At 37.3% G+C, this 27,273-nt stretch overlaps 1 long non-coding RNA gene across 1 annotated transcript; it reads right to left on the bottom strand.

Annotated features, from left to right (window-relative positions):
* Positions 1-92: 92 nt before the first annotated feature.
* Positions 93-25,372, bottom strand: LOC111718676. Its single transcript, XR_004232646.1, has 4 exons — positions 25,256-25,372; positions 22,605-22,671; positions 837-1,107; positions 93-723 (listed from the first exon to the last, which is right to left on the bottom strand). It is a non-coding gene; the product is annotated as an uncharacterized LOC111718676 (long non-coding RNA).
* Between the last annotated feature and the right edge of the window lie 1,901 nt (positions 25,373-27,273).

The raw sequence follows: 27,273 nt of genomic DNA, 5'->3' as shown, positions 1-27,273 counted from the left end.
TAAAATAAGGTAAATAGAATGAAGGAAAGGAATAAGCATTTATTAAATATCAGGCGCTATGTTCAGTGCTTTACAAATATTATCTCATTTAATTTTCACAACTGGGTGGTAAATTAACACCCATTTTGCAGATGAGAAAAAGAGGCAAATACAGGTTAAGTGATTTGTCTAGGTTCACACTGGTAGTAATTGTGTAAGGGTGGATTTAAAATCATGGGCAGCTAATTAAGTGGCAGAGTGAATAAAATGCTGGGACAAGAGTCAAAAAGACTCATCTTCCTGGGTTCAAATTGTTCTCAGATGCTTACTAGCTGCATGTAAATCCCATATCCCTATTTGCCTCAGTTCCTCATCTGTAAAATAAGCTAGAGAAGGAAATGGTAAAACTACTGTCTTTGCCAAGCATACATAAATGGGGGTGACAAAGAGTCAGATACAACTAAACAACTAAACAGGTGACAGTGATTTGAACTCAGATCTTCCTGATCCTAAAAACAGTACTCTATCTACTATGCCACCCAGTTACAACAAAAACTCCATACATCATTATTTGATAAATGAGTTAATTGAGACTTAGATAGTTTGGGATTTGCCCATTGCTAGTGATTCTTGAAATCAGGATTCAAACTCAGATCTGCTTGACTGTAAGTCAATTATATTGTATTATTTCTCATTGTAATGCTCATCATGTATATTAAGTTTAGCAGGTTCTCCTGATGACCACTGAAATAGAAAGAATAAAAAGAAAGAGAAAAAAAGATAAGCAAAACTAATCAAAACAGCAAATTAGTTTAAGAGTACAGTATATAAAATGTTTTAAAATCATAATCTCGTACCTCTACAAAGAGACTAAGATACATTTTCCTATTCCTTCTTAGGGAATGAGTTTACTCATTATAATCACATTGAATTTCTGTGGTTGATTGGTTGATTGGTTGGTTCGTTCTGTTTGTTGTCTTTATGTTATTGTTTTCCATTTTTTCTGGTTCTCGGTATATTAGTTAGTATGAATCTTCCCATTATTTTGTAAACACTTCATATGCACCATTTCTTACATTCTTGTATCAAAATTTGTTTAGTCATTCCTCAATCGGTAGGCTTCATTTCCTGTTTGTTGATATGATAAAAAAGAAAATCCTATGAATATTTTGATTCACATGGGACCTTTCTTTTTGGTTCCAACTTCTTAATTAAAAGTGTGGACTTTTCCTTCATTTTAAAAGCATAATTCCAAATTTCTTTCCAGAATAGTTAGATCAATTCATGATTATTCCAAGAATGCATTAGTGTCTCTATCTTTCCAGAGTATTGGACTGTCTTTTTCCATCTTTTGTCATCATTGCTAATTTGTTGGGTAGGAAATGGAACTTTAGAGTTATTTTAATTTGTATTTAATTTCTTTTTAAGTATTTTGAAACATTTTCTCATATGTTTGTTAATATTAAGAAATGACTCCTGTTCATATACATTTGTTTTGTTTCTTTATGTAGCTTGCATATCATATTCCTATCAAAGAGATTTTGTGAACAGTATTTTCTTTGAATCCATAGTTTCACTTCTTATCCAAGTTGTATTGATTTTGTTTATATAAAATCTTTTCAATCTCATGTAATCAACATTGATTATTTTAACTTTTGTGATCACTTTTTCATTAACTCATTTCATTAACAACTTTCTTCCTACTTATAGCTGTGAAGAACATGACCTGAGTCTTTTTTTATATTTGCTTGTTTTTAATAAAATGACACTTCTATTATATCTATTTTGAGCTTATTTGTGATAAATGGCCTAAAATGTTGGTCCACATTTAATTTTTGCTAAAATGTTTTCTAGGTAGGGGTAAAGGGAGTTGTTTCCCAAAATAATTTATGTTTTCAGATTTATTTATAATTATATTATTTATCCAGATTTATTGCTGAGCAATGAATATAGTTGATTCTGATTTATTCTTACCTAGCCTGTTCCACTAATTTACTTTTCTATTGCTTAAATTAAATCTTCTATTGTAACTTCTATTAATTAACTTGTATCATACTTGATGATTACTGCTTTTTGAGTATTAAAAATGCTATTCTCCTTTCATTATACTTTCATCTTCTTTTTTCATTATTACCTTGGAGATTCTAGAATTTTTGTTCCTTCAAATTAAGTTTCTCATAATTTTACCCTTTTCTATAAAGCATCTCTTTGCTAGTTGAGTAAAATATCAGATCTACAAATTAATTTAAATAGCATTGTCATTTTTATGATATAGCTTTTTTACATGTATTTATAATTTCTATGTGTCTAACACATTGCTATAAATTTATTGTGTGACATTAAGAAATATGTATATTCTTTGTTGTTCCCATTCAAAGATAACATAGGCTTTTGATTTGTTAGTTCTTCAACAATTTATTCTATTTTTTAATTTTCTTTTTATATTAGATCTTTATAGCTCTAATAGAAGAACATTAAAATCTCCTTATAATTAAGATAATTTTTTACTCTATGGATTCCCATTCAAGTAATAAATATTTTGTATTAATATTGGTTTATATTTTATAGTTATTTTAAACATAATATGATTTTCCTTCCCTTATTCCCCAAATCCATGAGCATTTACATTATTTCCACTTCTTTGCTACTATATAGATTGCTGCTATGAAAACGGTTAACTATATGGAAACTTTCTTTCTCAACGTCACTTTTGTATGTGCCAGGCCTAACTTAGTCCATTCAAATATTTCAGGATTGGTACTAGAATGCAATGAAACCCTAATATAAGTTCAAAAGAAATAAATTTACTCACAATATTTTTAAAAGTCTATAATTTACTAAAAAGGATCAGTCCTTTTCTCTACCTCCACACTGACAAAAGGAGAAATCAAGGGTCAGAAAGACATCTACCAAGCATTTATTAAGATCATATTTAACTAAGCTCTACAAATGCAAAGAAGGGCAAAAATATTGTCCCTTCCCTCAAGTACTTCACATTCTAATGAATGAGGCAACATGCAAACAGTTATGTACATATATCCATATGTATTTATGTACAATATTTCCACTAAATCTCAAAAATATCTCATAGGCTAGGCTTTTTAAAAAAAAATTATTTCCCCCCAAATATATGTTAAAATAGATTAACATTTGGGTTTTTATTTTTGAAGTTTTGACTTCCAAATTCTCTCCTTCTCCTCTCCCTTTCCTGAAACAGTGAACAATTTGATATAGATTATACATGTGTGGTCATGTAAAACATTTCCATATTAAATATTTTGCATAAGAAGATCAAAAATGGAAGGAATGAACAAATGAAGGAACAAAGGAAGGAGGGAGGGAGGGAGGGAAGGATGGAGGGAGGGAAAGAAGGAATGAAGGAACAAAGGAAAGAAGGAAGGAAGAAAAGAGGAATGGAAGTGAGAGAGGGAAGGAAGGAAGAAAAGAAGGAAGGAAGGAAGGAAGTACAAAAGGAAGGAGGGAAGGAGGGAAAAAAGAGACAGAAAGACAGAAAGAGACATTAAGCACCTACTATGCTACCCTGTTCTGAGTAGTAGGAATACATACACAGAAAGGTTAAAAAGATATTCCCTGCTACCAAGGAGTCAGTCTCTAACAGGAGAGAAACTCAGAGAGACAGAGACAGAGATGGAGACAGACAGACAAACACACAGAGAAACAAAGACAGACAGCCAGAGACAGAAAAATACACAAAGAGAGGGAGAGGAAGGAGGAAAGGAAAAGGGAGAGGGAGAGAGAGAGAGAGGAAGAGAGAGAATGCTTCAGTCTGTATTCAGACAATATCAGTTCTTTCTCTAGAGGTAGATTGTATGCTTCATTTGTCCTTTGGGATTGCTCTGGATCATTATAGTTAGGCTGGATTTTTCATATCCCTAGTCCTGTGGCACTGAACCATTCCAAGAATTGATTCCTTGCCTCCTTAAACTTATAATGATACTCAAGCTTTGGCATTTGCCTAATTCTCTCCTTATTTGTGGAAAGCACAATTTCTTGATGTTCCATCCCAGCCTACAGGTCAAGTATCATTTTTGCCACAACATCCTTGCCTAAGCAATTGAATCTTTGAGTCAATGAGTGTAGATAATGTCTTCTATAAACAATCAATAGAAGACCCTGCTAGCATTCTAGAAGACTTCTTCTGGTTCATTCACCATCTAAAGGATATCATTGCAAAAACAATTGTCCATCTTCATTATCAGTAGAGACCAGTACATCTTTTGAAGTTCATACATGACAATGCAGATTACTGTTATTCCATGTTTAATCTTTCTGGGTATCATTCTTACATCTATCAGTCATTTTCCATTGTCTTTTTAGATATCTGTCATTTTTATCATTTCAGGAATATGGGCAATTGTTTGTTTTAACTCAAAGCTTTTCTCAGAGTTCAGTCTGAAAAAAATAGAGCCATGTGTCTCCAAGTGATTTACCCTTAAGTTTTAAATTGCTCTTTAGATTCCTATTGCTTCTCAAAGGCACATCTGGCCCTGAACAGTCCACATTTTTTTTCCTCCCTGGCTGGGGGATTGGAAGGGATGAATTACAAAGAGCATTAAAGTGGGAAGGAGTATGGTGGCTATGTTTTTAAAGGTCGGAGTTTATGCATCCTTAAAAATCACTCTGAAGAAATCACCTCTGAAGCAAGCCAGATCATATTGGGGGAAAGGAGGGAGGGTGGAATTAAATTAAGCAGCTTTAATATCAGCAAAGTAGCACAAGCTAGAAAGGGAACCACTGCGGTGGATGGGCCTGGCGGCAGATTGACGGGGGCCTGCTTGGCAGCTGCACAAGCACCATTGGTTATCAGGCCCACCTCCAAGGTGTTTTGAGAACTTAGTGCAAATGTGCTAGCATCATGTTTTAATTAAACATTTAATATGTATCATGCAAATTTATTGATTCTGCCAGGAAAAAAAAACAAGCTGCTATTTGCAAATTTCCTAACGTATGCTTCATGTGGCTCAGTAGCGAAAATGACTCCAACATTTGGACACCCTGGTGTAGTGAAAAAAAAAAAAGCCCTGGCCTTGAACCTGAGCCCTGTGTTCACATACTGTAGGAGAAAGATCTTCCTTTGTGACACTGGACAAATCAGTTAATTTTTCTGAGTTCACACTTTGAGAGAATGTGGGTAACAATAATACACTATCTATCTCAGAGAGTTATTATGAAATTGCAGTGAGATAAGGTGCTGTAATAGTTAAAATTCTGTAAAGATATGTTATGATGATTATAATATATATTCTTGTTATTATAAATTGTCGTCATGACAAATATCAGTTTTCAATCTGACTTCCAGGGCACAAAAGGCACTGTAAGAGGTTGAAGGCTTGAATGGGAGGAGGAGGAGGAAGGAGGTGATTAGAAATAACCATCTAAAATGAGTGACTCACCAACAGAGAATTTGTCGACTAGAGAATGACCTTTTTTCCACCTAATTTGGGCAGCTAGGTAGCACAGTGAATAGAATCGATCGGGAATCAGGAAGACTGATCTTCAACCTCAGACACTTTCTAGCTGTGTGACAGATCCCCTAAACAAGTCACTAAATCACTAAAGCCTTAGTTTCCTCATCTGTAAAATGAGCTGGAGAAGGAAATGGCAAACTATTCCAGTGTCTTTGCCAAGAAAAGACCAAATGAGGTCACAAAGTGGGTTTTGTTTTTGTTTTTGTTTTTGCCAACAGCAATTCTAAAGCTACCTCCTAAAGATATAGTCTGTAGTACAGCAGAAATAGCACTGGCTTTATTGTCAAAGTATCTGGCTCAGGTCCTGGCTCTTTACTTCTTTACTGTGTGACACTAGACATATATTTCCCCTCTTTGGAGCTCAGTTGCTTACTCTGTAAAAGGATAAAGTTGAACTTATGTGTCTTTTCCCATTCTAACTCATTATCTAGGGGTTACATCTCACCAGATATGGTCCTATTACCAGAGATACAGAAAATCACAAACCCCACTATACTTTAATATAAGGCTAAATTCTAACATCTTTAAAAAATACTTTGCATTCGATATGGAATGGTCCTCCTTGACAGGCATTCCCTTATCCCCTACTGACTCTTCCCCAATTCTCCAAAAATAGATCCCTGCTACTGAAATGTTCTACATGTCTGTAGATAATTTAAAAATTGTTAGGAATATTGTTTTCAACTAAAACACTAAGGGATTAGATTTGTTCTGCTTGTTTAATAGAACGTAGTACTAGAACCAATAGAGGAAAGATGTGAAATGGTAAATTTGAGCTTGATGTCAGAAAAACCTTCTTAACAACCTTCTAATAAAGTAAAACTTGCTAGACAAATTTTTTTAGTAGCATGTACAACATACTTTTTATTTCCAAGGAATGGAAGGGAGTGCCTCCTCACTGGTAACCACTTCCAAATGAAATAGGGTTACTATCCACTTCTTAAAATGTGTAGAAATTTCTGCTCAGGAATAGATTTAATCATTCAAGGAGCAAACATTTCTTAAATTTTATTCGGTATGTCAAGAGCTAAATGAAAATCCCTGCCCTCAAGGAGTTGACAACCTGTATGGATATTAAGTATATTCAGGATAGACATTAAATAGCAAAGTGATTAATTAGGTAGGGTGCTCACAGCTAAGTGAATTGGGAAAGGCTTCCTGTTGAGAGTGGCACTTGAACTGAGCTTTGGAGAAAAATAGAGATCTTAAGAGGAAGTGGAAAAAATAAAATACTATTCAAGTGGAGAGGAAGATTTTTTAAAAAGAAGTGAGGATGAAATAGTAATGACTTTCAGGCATGGGGAGACCCAGAGATAGGAATTGTCCACAAAAACGAAAAGGTAAAGTTGGCTGAACTCTAGGATGTATGAAAGGGAATAATTCACATGAAAGCTGAAAAGATAGATCCGAACCATGTGGAAAAGGACTTTAAAATGTCAGAGGTGTGTATATTTGATTTGAGAGGTAATCAGAAGCCACTGGGATTTATTGAGCAGGAAAGAGCTTTAGAAAAATCACTTTGGTTGGTTTTGTTGGTCAAAGTTTTTGTTTGGTGAGAATTCCTGCCAAAACATTCGAGGTTTTTTGTCTCATGTATAACACATTCTCTGCACATGCTTTTGCCCAAGCAACTGCCAACAAGCCTCCACTTCAATTTAAAGGTTTTATTCTTAAGATACTGATCACTCCCCCATCCTTATCCATTTGCTCATTTTCAGAGCTCATCCATGTTTGGTCAATGCAGCAGAATTTTACGGGCAGTGTGGTGCACGGGAAAGTATGCTGACCTGGACCTCATCTCCAGGGCTCACTCTTCTACTAAGTTGCTTTGTGATCTGGAGCAAGGAACTTGCCCTCTAAGTTTTGGAAGGGCATAAAATGGCCTCTCTTATGGAATCTGTTGTGACCATCAAAAGAAAAAAGTATACACAAAGGGACTTAACACAACAAGATATGGATTTTTTTGTTTGTTTTTTAATATTCTACTCAATTCATCCTTTGACAACTTATCAAAACATAGATCTGACCCAAGTTGTAGAAGGCTTATGCTCCTGTATTCCAAACTCTAGTGAATTCTACCAGACTGGAAAAGACTTAGCAAATGGAGTGTGCATCTGTCATTAATTAGTCTCCTTCAGTTCAAAGATGGTCAGGATCAGAAAACTGTATTTAGATCCTCCAGATACTGGATGCTTTTGTCTAAAATAGGTCATGAAAAGTCTCCACTGTGGTCTAAATAGACCTCAATGGAGGCAAGACCCCAAAAAGAAGTAACCACAGATCCTGAAAGTGTTAATATAGTATTATAATAAGGTGAAAGGATTCCCAGCATCACAAAGCTGCCACCTTAGGTAGCATCAGGTTCAGCTCCTTCATTTTTTCAGATATGAAACCTAAAGGCCCAGAAAGGGAAAAACTACTTTTCCAAGTGAAAGAATTAGAATTTGAACTCAGGTTCTCTATCTACAAATTCAATTATCTTTCCATTCTACCATTCTACCTTTCAAATCCTACATTTTGGGATTATTCAGTCTTAACTGAGTTAACCCCATAAATCAGAATCCAAGTTTCTTCCAGTGAGAATCATCACAAGCTAGGCAAGACCCAGGATCACTATAATTAAAGTGTTATTTTGCATCAATTCTTGTCAAGACAACATAGACCCTTAGGACTGGGCTAAAAGTAGAACAGTTTCTTCTTATTTAGAAGAAAAATCAAAAGAATATAACATTTAAGATAAAAGGACTTTATATACAATCCAGTCTAAAGTATTTAATAGATGAAAAGAATTAAGCCTGTCTGTGTGCATGTGTGTAGTATGTATGTAGGGGTCCATAGGATAACTTGCCCATGATTACACAGGTATTCAGTAGTATCTGTAGGAAGTAGATTAGCTAACATTTAAGGACATGTCATCTATCTTGAAATAGGTGAGGGGAGAGAGGCAGTTGTAGTCTATACCGCTGAAAGTATTTTTCTCAAACAAAAGAGAGATGGAAAGAGAGAGAGAGAGAGAGAGAGAGAGAGAGAGAGAAGGAAGGAGGAGAGAAGAAAGAAGGAAGGGAAAGAGGAAGGAAACAGGAAAGGAAGGAAGGAAGCAAGGGAGGGAGGGAGGAAACAGGAAAGAAAGAAAGAAAGAAAGAAAGAAAGAAAGAAAGAAAGAAAGAAAGAAAGAAAGAAAGAAAGAAAGAAAGAAAGAAAGAAAGAAAGAAAGAAAGAAAAGAAAGCAAGAGAGAGAGAGAAAGAAAGAAAGAAAGAAAGAAAGAAAGAAAGAAAGAAAGAAGCAAAAAAGCAAGTCTTCCTAATCAGTTTGGTTTTCCTGGTGTGGGAGGAAGCTAACCACATATTTCTGTGAACCTCACGTTCATCTCCCCCGACACACACCCCCGCTTACAAGATAACTTATGCATCTTTTCAGAATAAGGAAGTATTAACTTCCCATGCCCCTCACTAAGGCCTCTATTGCTGTATCTACCACTCCACATCCTCAGTTTTGCTGACAGCTATACCGTTGGGTTATTGTTTTTACTCATATTCAAATGAAGACACTGTTCCTATGAGGTGAGCCAGGAGAATCTCATTTCACCTAGGACAGACATAGCAGCCAAAAGAATTATGCTATCTCAGGTTATGTCAAAGAGAAGCATTGAGGAAAGAGCAAATGATCATCAAACCATGACAGAGAGAATTCTTTAGAAATGGCTGATCCTGGTATTGTAGTACTCCAGTCCTATCTAGATCCAGGATGACGATACCTCAAGGGCTTGGCCATTTCAAAGAATATCAATAAATTGTATTTCATCCAGAGGAGAGTGACTAGGCTGCTGATGGGTAGGAAGAGCAAATAATAAAATGATACAAAGATGGGCTGAAGAACCTAGAGATGTTTTGCCAAGAAAAGATAAAAATATTTGTGTTTTTTTAAAACAACTTTTATTTCTATCTTTAGATTTTATATCACCTTTATTTCCCAATGTACCCATCCCTCCCTCTTCTTTTATCAGAATAAACTATTCTTTGTAACAACAATAACAAAAAAAAATCTAAGAGTTAGATGGTTTAGTTAGCACTAGGATGGGATATGACTTCAAATCTAGTCTTACACACTTACTAGATGTATGACTATGGGGAAATCAATTAACCTATATTTGCCTCAATTTTTTCATCTGTAAAATGGGCATAATAATAGTACTTACCTCCCAAAGATATTGTGAGGTTCAAATGAGATATTTCTAAAGCATTTAGCACAGTGCCAGACACATAAATATGTTAGGTATTATTACTGATTTTTTTTAAAGAAAGAGAAAAAAAAGTTGTCTTCAGGGACTAGCATTATGGACAAGAAATGAGACTTTTTCTATTTGACCTCAGAGGGAGGAACTAAGAACAATGGAGAGCAGATTTTGCTAACAGATTGTTAGTTTAGTTAACATTTCTTAGCAATAATTGAGTGAGTTGCTTGGGAAGCAATGGGCACCCCAACACTGGAAGGTCTTCAAGTATAGGCTGCATGGCCACTAATCATGATAGGTATTTCTGTCCTACTATACACTACAGAAGCTTCGAATGCCCTCTGAGGTCCTTCCCAACTTGAATATCCCATGATTCCTAAATCCTCTTTGAGGATGGATGCTGACCTAGGAGACAGAAGAAAGCAGCTTGGTTTGCAGAGCCCAGGTGCAGCTGGCAAGCCTGCCAGCCTGAAATCTCAGCTGGTGACCTGTGAACTAAGCAAATTTAATACAGAAGTCACTGAGCAAGAAGCAAGCGGGAACTCTGTGGGCTGTGTCATCCTCACAGAGCGACTCTCCGGATTACAACCAGCCTTCAACCCAATTAGAAACTGTTAATTAGTTTTGTGTGCTGCACAACAGTTGGAGAAAAAGGTCACTTTGATATGTGCACATTCTTTTTTTTCTTTCCTTCTCTCTAAGCCTCAGAACTTCCTCCAAGGAACAGTAGGAAAGTGGTAGGAAGCAAAAGGAAATAAGTATATTTATATTCATGGCTCACTCATTGGTCTGAGAACTTTTGAGTATAGTGAGTCTCATCATTTTTCTGCCCACAGATTTGGAGGAGAGAGATGAACCCTTGGGTTCAGCTACCATGGCCAGTCTGGAGGCGAGGAAGCTGAAAAGAGAACAGGTAAAAAGGCATTAAGGAGTTCCTCCCATTGTTTGGGATTCAATGACAGTGTGTGTTTGTCTCCTGCTCTGATTGGTATACAGAAAATGCTGGAGAAAAATGCCAATGATCTTTGTTCCATGAAAAGCTATTTATGTTTTGACTTTCTTCTTGTCCGTCTATGTTCCAAGAGAACAGGAATTCTTTAACCTTTTGTGCCACTAGTCTCTCTGGTATTCCGATGAAGTCTACTGACTACTAAGAACCATATTTTTAAATGGAAAAAAATAGGACTGTATAAAATTGAAATATAATTATCAAATAATAAAGAAAAAATTCAAAAAGGGCCTAGGAAATGCCCACTCCCAATGCCACCTGTGTAGTAACAATCAGAAAACAATAGTGAGCTGTACATTAGGACACCCTTGTGAATTATGGTCTTTCACCAGGATAATCTTCATTTCTATAACCTCTGTAGGTGGAGCTGATCTTATGCAAGTCATTGAAACTCCCAGGAAATATAACACACTGGATCAGTTTAAGACCATAGATTTAGAGGTTAAAGACACAATAGAAATCATAAATCAAACCCCTGATTTTTTTAGATAAGAAACTGAGGCTTGCTTTGAGAGGTGACATGACCCATTCAAGGTCACATAAATAGTAAGTAGCTGAGCCAGGATTTGAATCCAGATTTTTCTAAACTACATTTTTCTCCTACAGCAGCTACATTTTTTTTCCAAGATGGCAGATGGAAGAACTGTAAATAGAACTGAAAGTACATTTTGATACCTTGACCAGGGAATTGGATCCTATCACAATCAGCCAGCTCCTTTGAAAGTGACCATGGAGAACATAGAGAAACAAATGTAAAAGACTAAACAGCCAAATGGACCCAGGCTTCACGATGCCTAATCAATACTACTTATTCCACTACTTTACAGAGAGAGATGAGTACTGATTTCTGCTATGTCTTGAGGAGGCAATAAAAGAGTGATTTCCTTTTTTGTCCTAGGTTAAAAGAAAAATAGGACTTAGCATAATATATTTCCCATGTTCTAGATTATCCTCACTCAGAGACTAAGCTATAGGTTCTGAAAAAAAAATACAAAAAAAAAAAAAAAAGGTTTCCCTAAAATCCTCTTTGTGAACATAGTGAGAAATTAAATAAAGTTTCACTTTGGGATGGCATTTACTGTGATGGCCTGTGTTGCTACATACATACATAAAATTTATTTTCTCGTAAGTTGGTACATGATGAATATAACATTGGACGTGAAAGTTAGGAAGATCTGGACTCAAATTCTGCTTCTGACACTACAGGACCATGGACAGGTCATTTCATTTCTCTACTGTATTCCTCATATGTAAAATGGAGATAATGACAACTGTGATCTCTCCCTATCACAGTGATGAAAGGTTCACTGTGGTCAATGTACTTTGTAAATGTTAAAGAACAATATAAATGTAGATAGTTTTTTTTTTTTTTTTCTAAACTGGATGTCAGTTAATTACACTCACCAAGAGAAAATAATTCTATTTTTTTCTTACTATGTACTTGAGGATTTAATTTTCTTTTCTTTATAAATTAGAGGTCAAAGCTCGGATTTGTTTAGAACAAACTTGCTGACATCATACTGCCAAGTTTCTCCATTCTTTTATACTTGAGGGAACACCTTATCTCTTTCAGAGTAATACAGAACTGTTTTGTTTTGGTTTGGTTTTAATGCAGATAAAGAATGGATTGATGATGCCTGAGGATTCATATGTTTCCAACATTCTAGATGTCTAGCCATCTTATTGCATCACTTATGGTGACTACCTCACTTCCCCTGAGAAGAACCTGTGATTTCATTTGTGTGTGAAAACTCCATCTTGCAACTGCTCTTAAATTTATAGGTAAAGAGAATTGCCTGGGACCCTGAGAAAGGACTCACTATTCTCTAAGCACACAACTAATATTTATCAGAGACAGATGTTGAACCCTGGTCCTTCTGACCACAGAGACAGTAGTCCTTTCAGCCCATTGTGCCAGACTGTATTTCATATGTGTAAAATTAAGTAGAGGAGTGAATGATGAGAGATTAAACATAGAACTATAGAAGTGATAAAGAAAATAAGAAGAACTTAGTCCAATCTATCATTTTACAGATGAAGCCAGACCAGTGAGTGATGCCTTGAATGAGCTAACACAATTAGCTAGTCATATCAACAACTATTTATTCAGTTCTTACTACGTACCAGGTGTTAGCATGAATAGAGCTGAGAGCAGAATCTAGGTTTTCTGACCCCTCTGAGCAAGAGTGCAGAGCTCCTTACAAAGACACCACCATGGCCTTTTATTGCAATGGTTTGCACCTACACTTGTTCATCCATCAGGCTCTTTAATAGAAAAGGTAAAAATGTGCTTATGCATAAATGAAAAAAAACTGCCTATGTGGTATAATATAGGAGTCACCAGGAAGGACCATAGTCCAAATAGCCTGATCTAATAGGGAGAACACTGGATTAGTAGTCATGGATTGAGACCTGGCTGTGCTACCAATGCTCCATCTGCATGACCTCAGGTGAATGAATGACTTTGCCTCTCCAAGTCTCAATTTCTTCATCTATAAAATTAGGGCAATAAAATTTACATTCCCTGTATCACAGAATTGTCATGAAGATCAAATGTAGAAAGATGTATAAAGTTTCATGTACTTGAAAAGTATTTGATATACATATAACTACATACATATTACATGCTGTATGTATATATGTGTGTATACAGACAGATATACAGATGTACATATATATATATATATTTACAAGTCATCCATTTATTATCATTATAATTGCCCTTAATCAGTGCTACAGGGTCCATCATTAGGATTGCTTTTCTTTAAACCTGCCATTAGCCTTCTCTAAATATCTTTATAAAAATTAACTTTTCTATCTTTTATTTTTATAGCACCTTCATTTCCCAATAAATCCCACCATAGTGAACAATTTCTTGTAAGTAAATAGACAGATGAGAGAGACAATAAGATAGATAAATAGACAGATAGATAGACATAGATAGACAGATGGACAGAGAGACAGACTACAGACAGACAGATGAATGAATAAAAATAAGAAAGTGAAGATAGCAATGGGGAATCAATTTGAAAAAAATTAACTTACAGTATTCAAGCCTATAGTATATGTTCTGAACATGTAGTCCCCCACTTCTGAAAAGAAAGGAAATATACTTTTTTGTTTGCTTTTTAGGGACAAGCAAGTTTGTTATTCTTCTTTCTATTTGATATTGTTAGTATCACTGGGGATATGGTTTTCCTGTTTCCACTTAGTTCCTTTTGTATAAGTTCATATGTATTTTCTCATTAAATATCATCTTTGAACCTAGCACATCTTAGTTACTTGTGGAGAGGAGGCCTTTCTCCATCCCAGTAGATGAGTTCATCTGGTCACTTTTCTCCCTTAAAAGAAACTGAGGCAGTCAGCCAAAATACCTCTTTCTGCGGGAGACTTTTCATAGTCACATCAAAACTGTTCAATGAAGCAGTACAACCGAGAGAGCACTAAATCTGGAATCAAGAAGACTCAAGTTCAAATTCAGTCTCATGCTTATTAGTTCTGTGATCTTGTACAAGTCATTTGATTTCTGTCTCAGTTTCCTCAATTATAAAATGGGAATAACCATAGCACCTATTTCAAAGGGTTGTAATGGGGATCAAATGTTGTAAAGTACTTAATACAGTGCCTAACACAAAGTAGATATTATAAAATGCTAATGCTCTTTCCCCTTTCCTTCTGAAATTATCTTCTACTTCTACTGAATGTATGAGTTGTTTCCATATTGTTTCCCATATTAAATTGTGAGCTCCTTGAGAGCAGGGACTATGTTTTTATCTGAATTTGTATCCCTAGCATTTAGCATAGTACCTGATACACATAAGCTCTTAATAAATGCACCTTAGTAATTGCACCCACCTCAAAGAGTTATTGTGAAGGTCTAAATGAAATCACACATATAAAGCTCTTTACAAACCTCAATGAACTATACAAATGCCAGCTATTGTTATTACTGTAGTTGTTGCTGACAGACTGAGGAGGGGCCAAGAAAAAGAGAGAGGGGCTGCTGAAGACCAGCTTTGTCACTTCTATTTTACAGAGACCCATCCTTAAGATGTGATATCACAGATTTGGACTCTATACTTCAACTTCTTGTCCAAGTATCCCACTAGGTCCATGCCATCTGCTACGGTCAGCAATTGGATATTGAATGGACCAGTCCTATTTTCTGGTCAATTTTTTAAAGACAGTACTTCACAAAGCTGCAACAGAACTATATTAGTCCTTTATTTTCAAATCTATGAACATCTCTTCAGAGGAATGATGACATAAAGAGAAACCAGAGAGACTGCTGGCTCATAGGAAATCCTTTGCTTCTCTGACACTGACTTTCTGTTTGAATCTGTTTTTCAGAGACCTGGAAGATCTCTAAGCTCGCAAGGAACTTTAGAGGTCATTTAGTTCAACCAGAGCCTCAACAACCATCCCAGCAAGAGTCCCCTCAATCTCTATCATAAGACCCCAGGGATAAGGAACCCACACACTCTTGAAACAGCCCATTCTACTTTGGGAAAAGTTTAAATGTTAGGGAGTTGGGGTTTGGGATTTTCCTTGGGAGAGACATGTAATATAAAAAAAAAATCCAGTTTAAGAGACAAGGGAAATGGGGGCCTGAATCTTGCCTCTTATCTTTACTAGATAGGTAACCCTCTAAACTTTGATTGCTTCATCTATAAAATGGGGATAATAATGTTCATAGTACCTACTACACAGGTTTCTTGTGAGGATCAAATAAAATTATGTCAAGTGCTTTATATACCTTAAAGTATTTTAAAAGTGCTGATTGTTTATGTCAAATTGAGTCAAAATCCATCTCTCTGCAACTTTACATCTTAGTTCTGTATTCTGGGGCCCAGAAAATCAACAAGTCAAGTCAAAAAGTATTTATTAAACATTTACTCTATATCAGGTATTGTACTAACGGCTATAGATACCAAGAAAAAAAAGTCCCTTCTCTTAAGGAGTTCACATCTGGGAAGGGAGAGAAGGACATAAAGAGAGACAGCATAAAAGCAACTATATACAAAGAAGATATTACATATATGTGTGTGTGTGTGTGTGTGTGCGCGCGCACATGCATGTGTATAAATAAGAGTAGAGAGAAGGCAATAGCTTGGTGTGGGGAGGGTGGGGGAAAGGGAATGACCAAGAAAGATCAAACAGGATTTGAATAAAGATTGAAAGGAAGCCAGGGAAATCAGGAAGGATCAGGCATAAGGCAAGAAAACCCCAAACAGGGTCATGAAGCGTCAGACATGATTGAAATGAATGAATAACAACAACTACCTCAGGATAGTTGCTTTTCAGCAATAAGACAATTGTACCTGAGGCCAGACATCTTTCATCCATTCATATAGGCAGCCTACATTTAGAAAGATTGCTCCCATAGGAGATGATTTTCCACAACATGCTTCTATTCGTTGCTCAGTGCTCTAAACTGAATCCTGCCACCATGATGTTGTTTCTACAGTCCTCAAATTGAAAGCCAACTTCATTTGAGCCTATGGGCAAAGTTGTGTAAGCTTGTCTTCTCTGTGAGTTTGCCTGGGGATATCTGGGATCCAAAATATTCTAATTTCCTCTCAAGTCCTCTGAACAATATTACTGAAAGAGAATTCACAGAAATATCCCAGGCTTTGAAGCCCAGAAACTGGGGTTCAAATCCACTTCACCTACTTGTATGATCTTTGGCAATTCAAACTTCCCACATTTTAGCCCCTATAAAATGAAGGCATTGGTTGTTTTTTGAGGCTCCTTCTGATACCAGACCTATGATTCTGTGATTCTATTGGCAATCCTAGAACAAACTAGACAGAGTTTGGGCAGCTGCCTTTATGCTAGGCAAGCAACCAGCTATGCCCAGGGAATGGGCACATTCCATGCCACAAAAGGAGAAGGCAGGCAAGCTGGTTGATATAACTGGCTCCAAAAGCCAATAGGAAATTGACTTCAGCAGCTTGGGGAGAGTTCCCTTTATGTTCAGATTAAACATCCCATAATGATGTGGTTCCAAGGTGCCACATCTTACAGGAAACTGTAAGTGGATGGCTGAAAAATGTAGTAGAAAGAGGTTGGGATCTTCTATCAGAAAAAAAAAAAGGTCTGAATCTTGATTCTGCATTTTGCTAGTTCTATGATCCTTATAAGTGATTTCTATATTAAATCTCAGTTTGTTCCTCAGGAAAACAAAGGATTTGGCCTGGATCATTGCTAAAATTCTTTAGGTGCTTAATAAAATGATCTATGATAAATATATTTAATATCTAAATTATTAGATCTAATATATCTAATCTACAAAATAGCTATGATCCTATGTGTTTATCAAGGACTGACTGTTAGAAAACATCAATCTGTGTATGTGTCTGTCTGTCTGTCTCTCCCTCTTTCTCTCTCTTCCTGTCTCTCTCTCCCTTCCTCTCTCTTTTATATGTATATGTGTGTCTCTCTGTGTATGTGTATATAGAATATGTGGGAGGAATGCAGATATATAGAGACAAATATATATATATATATATATATATATGAGCTAGATATATCTATACCTGTGTGTAGAACATTTGGAGGAAATATATATGTAAAAATATATGAGATATATGTATATATAATACATAAGATAGGTATAACTGTGCGTATGCATGTGGATAGGATATTTGGGGGAAAAGAGAAAAGGAAAAGGGTGATAGTCTTAGGACCTTGTTCCTCTTGGATGGGTCATGGAATATTTGAGCTAGAAGTGACCTTAGCATTTACAGATGAAAAACTGAAGAAAGAAAGTTTAATGATTTGTCCAATAAGCAGGAGAGTCAGGAACTCAGAGACCGTTCAGTCTAACACCAGCCCCTCCACCCCACACCATTTTATGGAACAGGAAAGTGCAGCTGACAGAAGGGGAAAAACTGTCAAAGATTACAATCTAATTAGTGACATAACAAGACTTAAAACTCACGTACCCTGATGCTGAATTCAAGGTTCTCTCAATCAGTTATCCTTAGTCATAAGTGAAAAGAATAAATTCATTTTGCTGCACACACTAAAAGGATTTTTGTGTATGTTAAAGTTTAGAAGGTGAAAGAGAGCCCGCAAAGACATGTTTCCCTTCCACAAGAGTCAATTTCGTAACAGCAAATAGAAATCCCAAATCTCAAAAGCTGTTTCAAAAAAAGAACACTGACTAATTTCAAAAGCTTTGTTTTATTCATTTGCCATGATACCATTTTCACATGGGCCTGTTTGCCTAATATTGCTGAATCCTCTCAGTGGAGAAGTTTCCAACAGAAGAGTTCTATTGGCAGAAATCCAATGGTTGGGGGGGGGGGTAGAGGGGAGCAGGGCTGATGCAGAGGGGCAGGGAACTCCCCCCTTTGTTTGTAGAGTGGCCAGATGGACTGTGCCTCAATCTTAGGAGCCAATAATAGAGCATCCCTGCTCTTTGCTGCTCTGATCTTCCTCTCTCAATAACAACCATCTCAGGGATCTACACCTACATACAGCAGAGGTTTGCAGACTTGACTACAAAAAGGCAAAAACAGAAATCTTCCATCCAAGTTCCCTTGTGCAAAAAAAAAAAAAAGGCCTTTTAGTTGAGGATTTGAAAAAAGATTGTGTCAATGTGGACATGGTAGTGTCTGTGACCAAAAGACTCAGCCATCTTACTAAATTGATATGAGTCCAGAAGACAAAAGGGATGTGTGGGGATGCTGAGAGCCTGGGGAGGGTCCCTATTGGTTCTGAACAGGGAGATGTTTCGGTGACCTAATGATTTCCTAGAAACAAGGATCATTCTCTCCATCACATCCTGTCCCCTCATGGAAAAGAGAGATTCAATCACAAAGGCTGAATCGGGGATGTGAGGTAGGTTGATGAATGAAAGATACAAGGATCATCTCAGCCTAGAAACAGGCCAATTGAACTATATGTACTCATGATGATACAGCTGACAATGAGAGCTGGTGTTTGTACAAAGCACTTTATATACATGCTACCTGACTGGATCTTCATTTAAAAAAAACAAACAAACAAACAAACAAAAAAAACAGTTAAATGTGTCTTTCCTATCGGTATTTTTTCAATGCTTTGATGGTTAAATGAGATGTTTGTAAAATGCTTAGCACATAATAATGCCTGACATATAATAACTGCTTATTCCCTTCTCCCCATTTCTCAGATGAGGATACTGAGACTCAGAAAGACAGTATCATATAATAGCAAGAGTTGGGCGGGGAGTCAAGTGACTTGAGCTATAATTACTGCCTCAGATGTGGGCAAATCATTTAACCAATTGTTCACTCCATAAATATTTCTTAAGTTCCTGTGACAGGCACTGGAAATACAAAGACATAAATGAAATAATCCATTCCCTGAGGGAGCTTACATTCTTATAGTGCCTCTCAGCACCTCAGTTTCCTCATTTGTAAAATGAGTATCATAACATTTACACTAAACCATAAAATTATTGTAAGGAAAATTGCTTTGTAAGTATTAAGGCCCTGAATAAAAAATGATTTATTTATAATTATTATATTATATATGTGTTATATATTATGTACATAACTATATTTATATTATAATTATTTATAACTGTTATTATGATTTTGCGCCACAGTTCCAGAGCAGAGATATAGAGGCAATATTCAAACATGAGTTATTACTGACTGCACGAATAATACTCCTGAATCATATAATACTAATAATGTTAATTCACATTTCTAATGCCATTAAGCCTTGAAAACATTTCTCTCTCAATAATCTTTTGAAGAAGATAGTGCAAAGATTATCATTATCATTTAGAGATGAGGAAAGTGAGACTTTTGAAAAGATGAAGATAGTTATTATATTTCTCTTAAGACTTCTCTCCTCCAGGATAAATATCCCCAATGCCTTTAACTATCCCTCTCAACATGCTAGGTTCCCTCTACTGGCTATGTTCCAGCTTATCAGTGTCTTTTCTAAAACTGAGCACACTGAACTGAAGCTGGGACTCCAGTTGGGGTATGACCAAGATGAACTAGAAGGTGACTCCTCATCCTTTCTTCAGGATACATCTCTTAACAAAGATGAAAAGAGAATTCACTTTTCTTCATCTGCCACATGACATAATACACTATTTACTAAGTACAAGGTTTCAAAATGGACCTTTCAACAACAAATTTATATTAGAAGAAGGCTGTTGAGGAACAGAGTTGCCTGAGGTACCGGTACTTAAGGGGAATGAAGGAGAGAATTCCTTTTGTTGCAAATGTACATCTTTTAATACAAAAAAAAAAAAAAATCAGTATCTTCTCCTTTCTGTACAACCCCATCTTATAATTATTTGTTTTCTACTAAAACAAGGCTCATGAGTTCTAGTGAACATTTAAGAGTCTCTGGGAGATGGTAACATATAAATGACATGATTTTCTAACTTTACATTGAGTATACATGTACTCTTTGCCCTGGTTTTACCCATAGGTGAAGGAACTTGCTGATCTAGAAAAAAGATATTTAAAAAAGAAAATAAAAATCTGTCACACAGACAGTCACACAGAGAAATCTAGGGGCTATAAGGTAACAACGATTTGTTAATTTGCTTCAAGTTGTTTTTTGTCTTTAATTTTGGACCATGGAAATAGGTTCTGGAAATCCTTAAGTTTACACAGATAGGAAGTGGAATAATTACACCAAGAACATGCTGGTGATAAGCACCAATTGCATCAACCTCACCTAAGGCAGAGTGATTTAGAAACTGATTAATTGGTCTGTTGTAGATAGCTACATGGAAAAACTTCAGGTTCAAAAGCCTACTTTGGAAAATGAAAGATCTTTTAGTGACCAGCAAAACTAATTAATCAGAGAGATATAGCCACATATTCTGGATGAAGCCATCGAACAAAAAATATTCATTTTCTGCTTGAAAAAATTTCCCTCCCCCAAAATGGGAAACCCACTGAGTCCATACTTTGGGTCAGTTCTGATAGTGAGGAAGTTATTTCTTACACCAAGCTAAAATGTGTCATTTCCCCCTATCCTTCCTGGTTCTTGCCCTCTGGAGCTAAACAGAACATGTCTAATCTCTCTTCCACATGAGAGCTTTTTAGATAAGTGAAGACAGGTATTATGTCTCACTTCCTCCTTCCTCCACTTCTCCCCTCCCTTTCCCCCCCCTTTTCCCCCTCCCCCGCCATATCCCAACACTACACAAAGCAAATGATTTCTCTGAAGATGCTCTAATGAGCTGGGTCTACATTGACAACCAAAATGGAATATTTCAGGTTGAAAAGTCTCCTTTGGAACCTCAGACATCTGGCTAGGCTATTTATGGCTCTCAATAATCAGAAAGGCATTGTCAAAGATTCTGGATTATTTAGTTAAGAGGAAAAAAAAAACTTTTCTTCTTCAATAGGAATTTTTTGAGATTTTTATTTCTAGAATTTCCTGCACGATCAATTCTCTATTTTACTTGTATAGACACAGTTTATTATAATTATTACAATAAGATTGTTGCTGCCTGGGTTTTGCTGAACTAAGGCTCAAATAGTATACTCTAGAGAGTGGGTTATAGTGGTAATATCCACCCCTATTTCAAGTGATATCAGTAGAACATTTTCTCAAAAGTCTACATTGAACAGAACCAAGAATCATTTCCTCCTAAGTGTGCATGGAATCGCACACTGCCTACACTAGATAAGCTATTCTTCCCTTTTCAAACTAGTCTGTAGTTGCTGTTCTCTAGAATTTAAGGTATTTTCCCCCAGTCAATGATGGGGATTCTGTGGTTACTAAAATTAACTCTAATATGTTTGCCCGCTATTATCATGCCCTGATGATGCAAAATGCAGTGACCCTGTCTCAAATCAAGTATCTGTCTTACACTTAGATTTGTATCCTTCCCGGTCTTGGTTTGCCTTAGCAAGTAAGCCCATTCTCTCCCATGCTCAGTGCAGGAGGAGGGTACAGTTGAGTTGTTAATATCATCATTTCTGGGAGCACTAAACTGGAACGTTGTAGCAATGAAAAAGGGAAACGAGATGAGACACTAATTGAGGGGAAAAAAAATCACAAGATGATCCTCAGTACCATCAGAAACCAAAAAGGAGATTGTACAGGGTCAAAAACCAAGACTCTGCATATATAGCAACCTCCAAAACTAGAAATACACAGCATCACAGTTGAAGGAGTGGAAGTCAGAAGGAATTGAGAATCCCAGAACCACAAGTCGAGAAGAAGGCTTCCTAATTCTATTTTACACCTTGAAAGAAAAATAAAGGGAGAGAATATATTCTTCAACAAGAATTCTCATTTGGCAATAATTCAGAGCTTTGGCACTGCTGTGAAAAATAAACAGAAAAATATATTTTATTCTATATTGAACAGCTGGATTTCACCAGGATGAGTCAAGACCCTGAAAAAAAAAATTCCTCTCTCCCCCTTTCAATCTCACCACTGCTACTGAACTTGCCTTAAGACTCATGGGTTCCCCAAACATATGGCATTCACTGGAATTCAAAGTTAGCCCAGTAAGAACCATTGTGTAATTTGATCTTCTAGGATTCAAAATAGAGGATGCACCCCCAGAACACCCCTCCGCAAGATCCCCAGCACTAAAGTGAAAGGGAGAAGGCAATGTAGCCATTCCCCTCACCAAACAAACTCTTGTTGATTTCTTCTCATCCTTGCAACCCCTCTCCTGCCTCTCCTAGCTCGAACTGCGCAGGAAAATCAAAATTTATGGTACATATGTTTGTGTTCCACTTAATAAAAAAACTCTATATTTTAAGATAAACTTTGTTAGTAATTCACGAGATAAGTGACTATTTATGCTAATAAGGCAGAAATATATTCTCAAGCATAATGCATTACATAAATTTGAATGTAAAATATTCCATTATGAAGTAAATACAGGTAATGCAAATAATAAATTACCTCTAATAAAAATTATAAAGGATGTGTCTTCAAAGGGAAAGAGGCTTCAACTTGCAACCGGGAACAGCTTAAAGAGAAAAGAATTAATAAATGGTGAATTACTCTGATGATTACTTAGCCCATAATTCACCTATTCATAACGACTCGGAGTAATCAGACCATTGTTTCATATCCTCAAATATGAGGCAAGACTGTTTCCCCAGCAATTCCACCCTTATCAGATTATCGTGTCTGATTCTATTAATTTTCTTCCATGAATCTGCTAACAGTGATTTGTGATTTACTTACCCTGCTAACTGATCTGAAGACTGTTAAAAGGATTTATCTAACACTGTACCTAAGAGCAGCTTAGGCAGAGCGATCAGTTACTCTGAACAATTCTTTCGCAAATCAATTCCATTGGTTTCATAGTTAAATTTAGGGAGCAGTGTTTAGTTCCCTGCCATAAAATCAGAAGCTGGATAAACAAAGGTTGTAGGGGGTCTACTCAACTTGATAATTCAATTCTCACTGTTCTTTATCTATTTATCTATCTATCTACCTACCAATTCTCATAAGTTAAATCCAAGTCCATATATCCTTGCATCTTGAAACCTGTGCTAATCTTTCTAACTTTGGTTACAAATAGTTTTTTGTGTTGAATTCTAATGTATGTACTTATTTGAAGCCACTATTGTGTATTCAGATATTAAGATTTCATAGCCTTACACATGCTTTTACATATGTTCCAAGAAAGCAAGCTACCCCCAACCTCCTGCAGTAAATATTCACTGATTTCAGAAAGTTAAACCATTTTGGTATGAATTGGTCATGGAGGTCAAATCCATGGTATTCTCAATTAAGGAATATTATTCAACAGAGATCCCTGTAGTACAGATAGCAAGAGAATATTAAAAGGGCAGAGGTGGGGGTTGCAGATCATATTATACTTGGATGAGATTGGCATGGATACGGGGAAAGAAGTATTAGGCAAAGGAAGCCTAAGGAAATTTGGCCTGTTATCCGCCTGGAAAATCTGAAGGCTGAATAGTGCTAATTAAAATGACAGGATTCAGTTGTCACAAAAGAAACCCTGCTATTAAGGGTCTGTAAATGTTTAGATATCCCTCGTGAAAAAACTAAATTATGAACTCAGAAACTGCAAAAGATGAAGATGCCCATTATAGGAATGGGCTACTCCTGGGACATCTAAAAGCTATCAATGAGGTTGCCTTTGTCTTAAGAAATTAGGTTTGGTAGAAAAAGGCTGTGCAAATAAGAGGGGCATACATGATCACTTAACAGTGGTGCCCACCAGTAAGCCATGCCATGAAATGGTACAGGTACTGCTGTTAATGCTCCACGTCAACACATACAGAATCTTTGGATTTAATTTACAGCAACTGCTGACAGTGGCATTTGTGAGGGTCCATGGAATGTTGATTTCTCTTTGTCTTCAACAGAGTTTATTCAGGAAACTCAGGAGTTTCTATGTGAAGCTTCTTTATAGAACGCCTCTTCCAGCCATTTAAAGGGACGAGGATAATTTCTCCAAACTCTTAGCATAAAAAAATTCCTATACTGAACAATGCTAAAGAGTATCAACATTACCAGTAAAGTGACTTAGATCATTTCAGATAAAGAGATAAATGAGCACATTTGAGCCAAAAAAATGAAGCCACTGAAAATTGTAGCACTATCATATGAAGATGCTAAAGGACATGCCATATTTATCTTATTTAGGGAAAGCCTAAATGGAAGAAATAAATCTTACCTTTCGGTCACATGATACAAACCTTTAAGTTTACTAGGTATAAAATCACCGAACAAGAAAGTAAGTGGGGAAGGGGGGCTATTTGATTTCACAGATATGTGTCAGAATGACAAATTAATAGACACAGCTCATTCCTCCTCACAAAGTACTACTGTATAGCAACCTTATTAAACAGAGAGCAGCCCTGATAGTGGAAAATACACGTCTAGGAAATTCTGAAGAAAGAGAATTTCTGGTGGATTTATTTAAAGATCCCAAAACATTTTGGGGGAATCCTAGACTGGCCCCCACTTGGCAAGTGAAAATGCCAAAAGGCCTATTACAGTCCTGCACCGTGAGTGACACCCAAGGCCCTGTTATAAATAGCAAAGTATGTTGCGGGATGGGTGAGACCGTTCTGAAGTGCAATGTTCAAAGAAGCTGGTTTAATATATGACTAAGTGTCAGAAGTCAGGTTTCTGAGAATTACTTTTCAGATAAACAACTTTATAGCACTGCACTTAATCTTACTTACTCAAGACATCTCATTTATCACTGAATTACAAGTAACTTTAATTCTATTGATATTGCCATAAAGTCCGCTGGAAATCAGGGATGGCAGTTTTAAAGGTTTGGGTCTCGACTACATCACAGCCTAGGGATCACACACACAAGAATCTGAAGGGGTCTTTCGGCCAGTCCCCACCTTTGATGACAAAGCGTTAAGGGGACTGGAGAAATGGGTGGTAGGCAGGAAGGCACTCCTGGATCCAGAGTAAGCCACCACAGAGCCTCTTTCCCGATTCCCTCCCAAAACAACTTGCTCAAACCCTTTCCCTACACCCGCCAAAGCTCCCGACCCAAACACCAGCTTTTTCCTTGAATCAACAAAACTGGACACTCATCAATTTAAACTGACCTTTGCCGAAAGGTGGCGCTGTCGAGGTTAAAACCAAGTGCATCCAACAATGGTTTTCACTCCTCGCTCCTTTTTCTCGATTTTCAGATTTTTGTTCAAACCCCCTCCACCACACGCCAAAAAAAAAAAAAAAAAAAAGGAAAAGGAAAAGAAAAGAAAAAGTAAAATAAATATGAACATCGTTCAATTCATTTAATTAATTAAGCAAACCAAAGCTCCAAAGGAGCCTCGAGTCTTGCAAAGGCAACGTCCCCTTTTATAAAAGATTCTTCCCCACATCCCCAAATCTCTGCCTTCCTCTGGCCTATCGCTTTAAAATCTTAGAAACAGAGTTTTTGTATAAAGTTTAAAAAGAATCGATCCAGTAAACTGAATTAGCTATTGGCATGTGCAGCAAAAGGGGGGAAAGTCCTCTTCAGCCCCCCCCCCCAATTCCGGGGCAAATCGAGAGCCCTGTTTACAATTTAACCCTTGGCGGGAAGCACATAAGGGCGGGGGCTCCTTCTCCCCTCCGTGTCACGATCAAGTACGAAATAATTAACTTAAATGAGAAAGAGCAAAGGGCGTAACACCCTGATAAACGGAGGTTGTATTATACTTACACTAGGGGTGTATGTGTGTGTGTGAGAGAGTCAGACAGAGATAGAGGAGAAGAAAAAGAGATGAAGAAGGAAAAGGGAAAAAAAGAGAGCAGAAAAAGGGAAAAGGAGGAAAAGGGGTGGTGGTAAATAAAAGGCCAAACTACAGGCAAAGTCTAGAAGGGAGCTCATTCTTCGTTCAGCTACTGCAACTCTGGAGCTGTTCTTGAGTTAACTCTCTTCTCTCTCTCTCTCTCTCTCTCTCTCTCTCTCTCTCTCTCTCTCTCTCTCTCTCTCACACACACACACACACACACACACACACACACACCTCCCCAGCAGCCCCATTAAGTGCATCCATTCCTCGGGGGCCGGGATTCCTCCGAAATGTTTTTCAAAAAAGAGAAAAATAAGCTGCAACCAAGGAGGTTGACGCACCGGGCTTTTCTTTATATCCTCCCCAAGGTACTGCAAAGGCTGACGGCAGATTCTGAACCCAGGTCGAAATTCCACCTCCTGGTTCCCTGAACCTACTCCTATCGAACCTATCGATTCCCATTCCGTGCCCAGGTATTTGCCTGGATTCCCAAGCCTAAGCCAGGTGAGCAGGCTAACAGGCAAGGGATAGGCAGGTAGAGAACGGGAGACAGAGGCAGGCAAGGACGAAAGACTAAGGAACTGGCAGGAGAGCTGCGAGGATAGTGAGCAAACTGCACTGATCTCTTACAAGCCAGAGGGACCTGAGACTGCATAGACGATTCCAAAGTCCGAACAGATGAATATTTGGGCTCAAGTTGACGAGGCTCAGGAGGAGGGATATTGAGCACAGGAGCAGGATGCCCCGGGGCACCTGGCCTGCTCAGAAAGCACCCAGGCAGAGTAGATAACAGACCCGAGGCTCCCACAGAGGGAGAGGAAAACGTCCGACAAAGAAATGGGCAGTGAGAGCCAAGAGAGTCCAGCATCCACAAATCGTGAAGATCTTTGGGATTTTAAAGCAAAGGGAAAGTAGTGTGCCCCGGACTCCCCCAGGTCCAATCCCTCTTTTCATCAATCCTCTCCCTTTAATTAAAACTGCTCTTCCTCCATCCCCCCCCACATTCCCCGGAAGGATGTGTCCAGGGAAGGGTTAAAAATCCTAGTCCCAGCTGACAGTCAGCTGATTGGCCTCTGATTGACAGCTCCGAAAAGTTTCCTTGTTTCTATACTATTATGCTAATCCGGGCTGGTTTTGAGGTCCCTCATTGGTCCGGAGTCGGAGTCAATTTCCCAGCTACGTCAGAACTGCTATAAAACTCAGCAATTGCTTTAAACTCTTCTTGCTGGATGAGCCTTTAAAATATTTTTCATCTTCTAGCCGTAGCCTGAGCTGACTTTTTCCCCCCTTTCGGAATTTGGGTTGACTCCCCTCAGCCAGCCCCCTTCCCCTCCCCCCACCCC

The sequence above is a fragment of the Sarcophilus harrisii genome, chromosome 2, assembly GCF_902635505.1.
Source record: "Sarcophilus harrisii chromosome 2, mSarHar1.11, whole genome shotgun sequence".
In the NCBI taxonomy this organism is placed as follows: Eukaryota; Metazoa; Chordata; class Mammalia; order Dasyuromorphia; family Dasyuridae; genus Sarcophilus; species Sarcophilus harrisii.
This window is presented reverse-complemented; position numbering and strand designations above follow the sequence as displayed.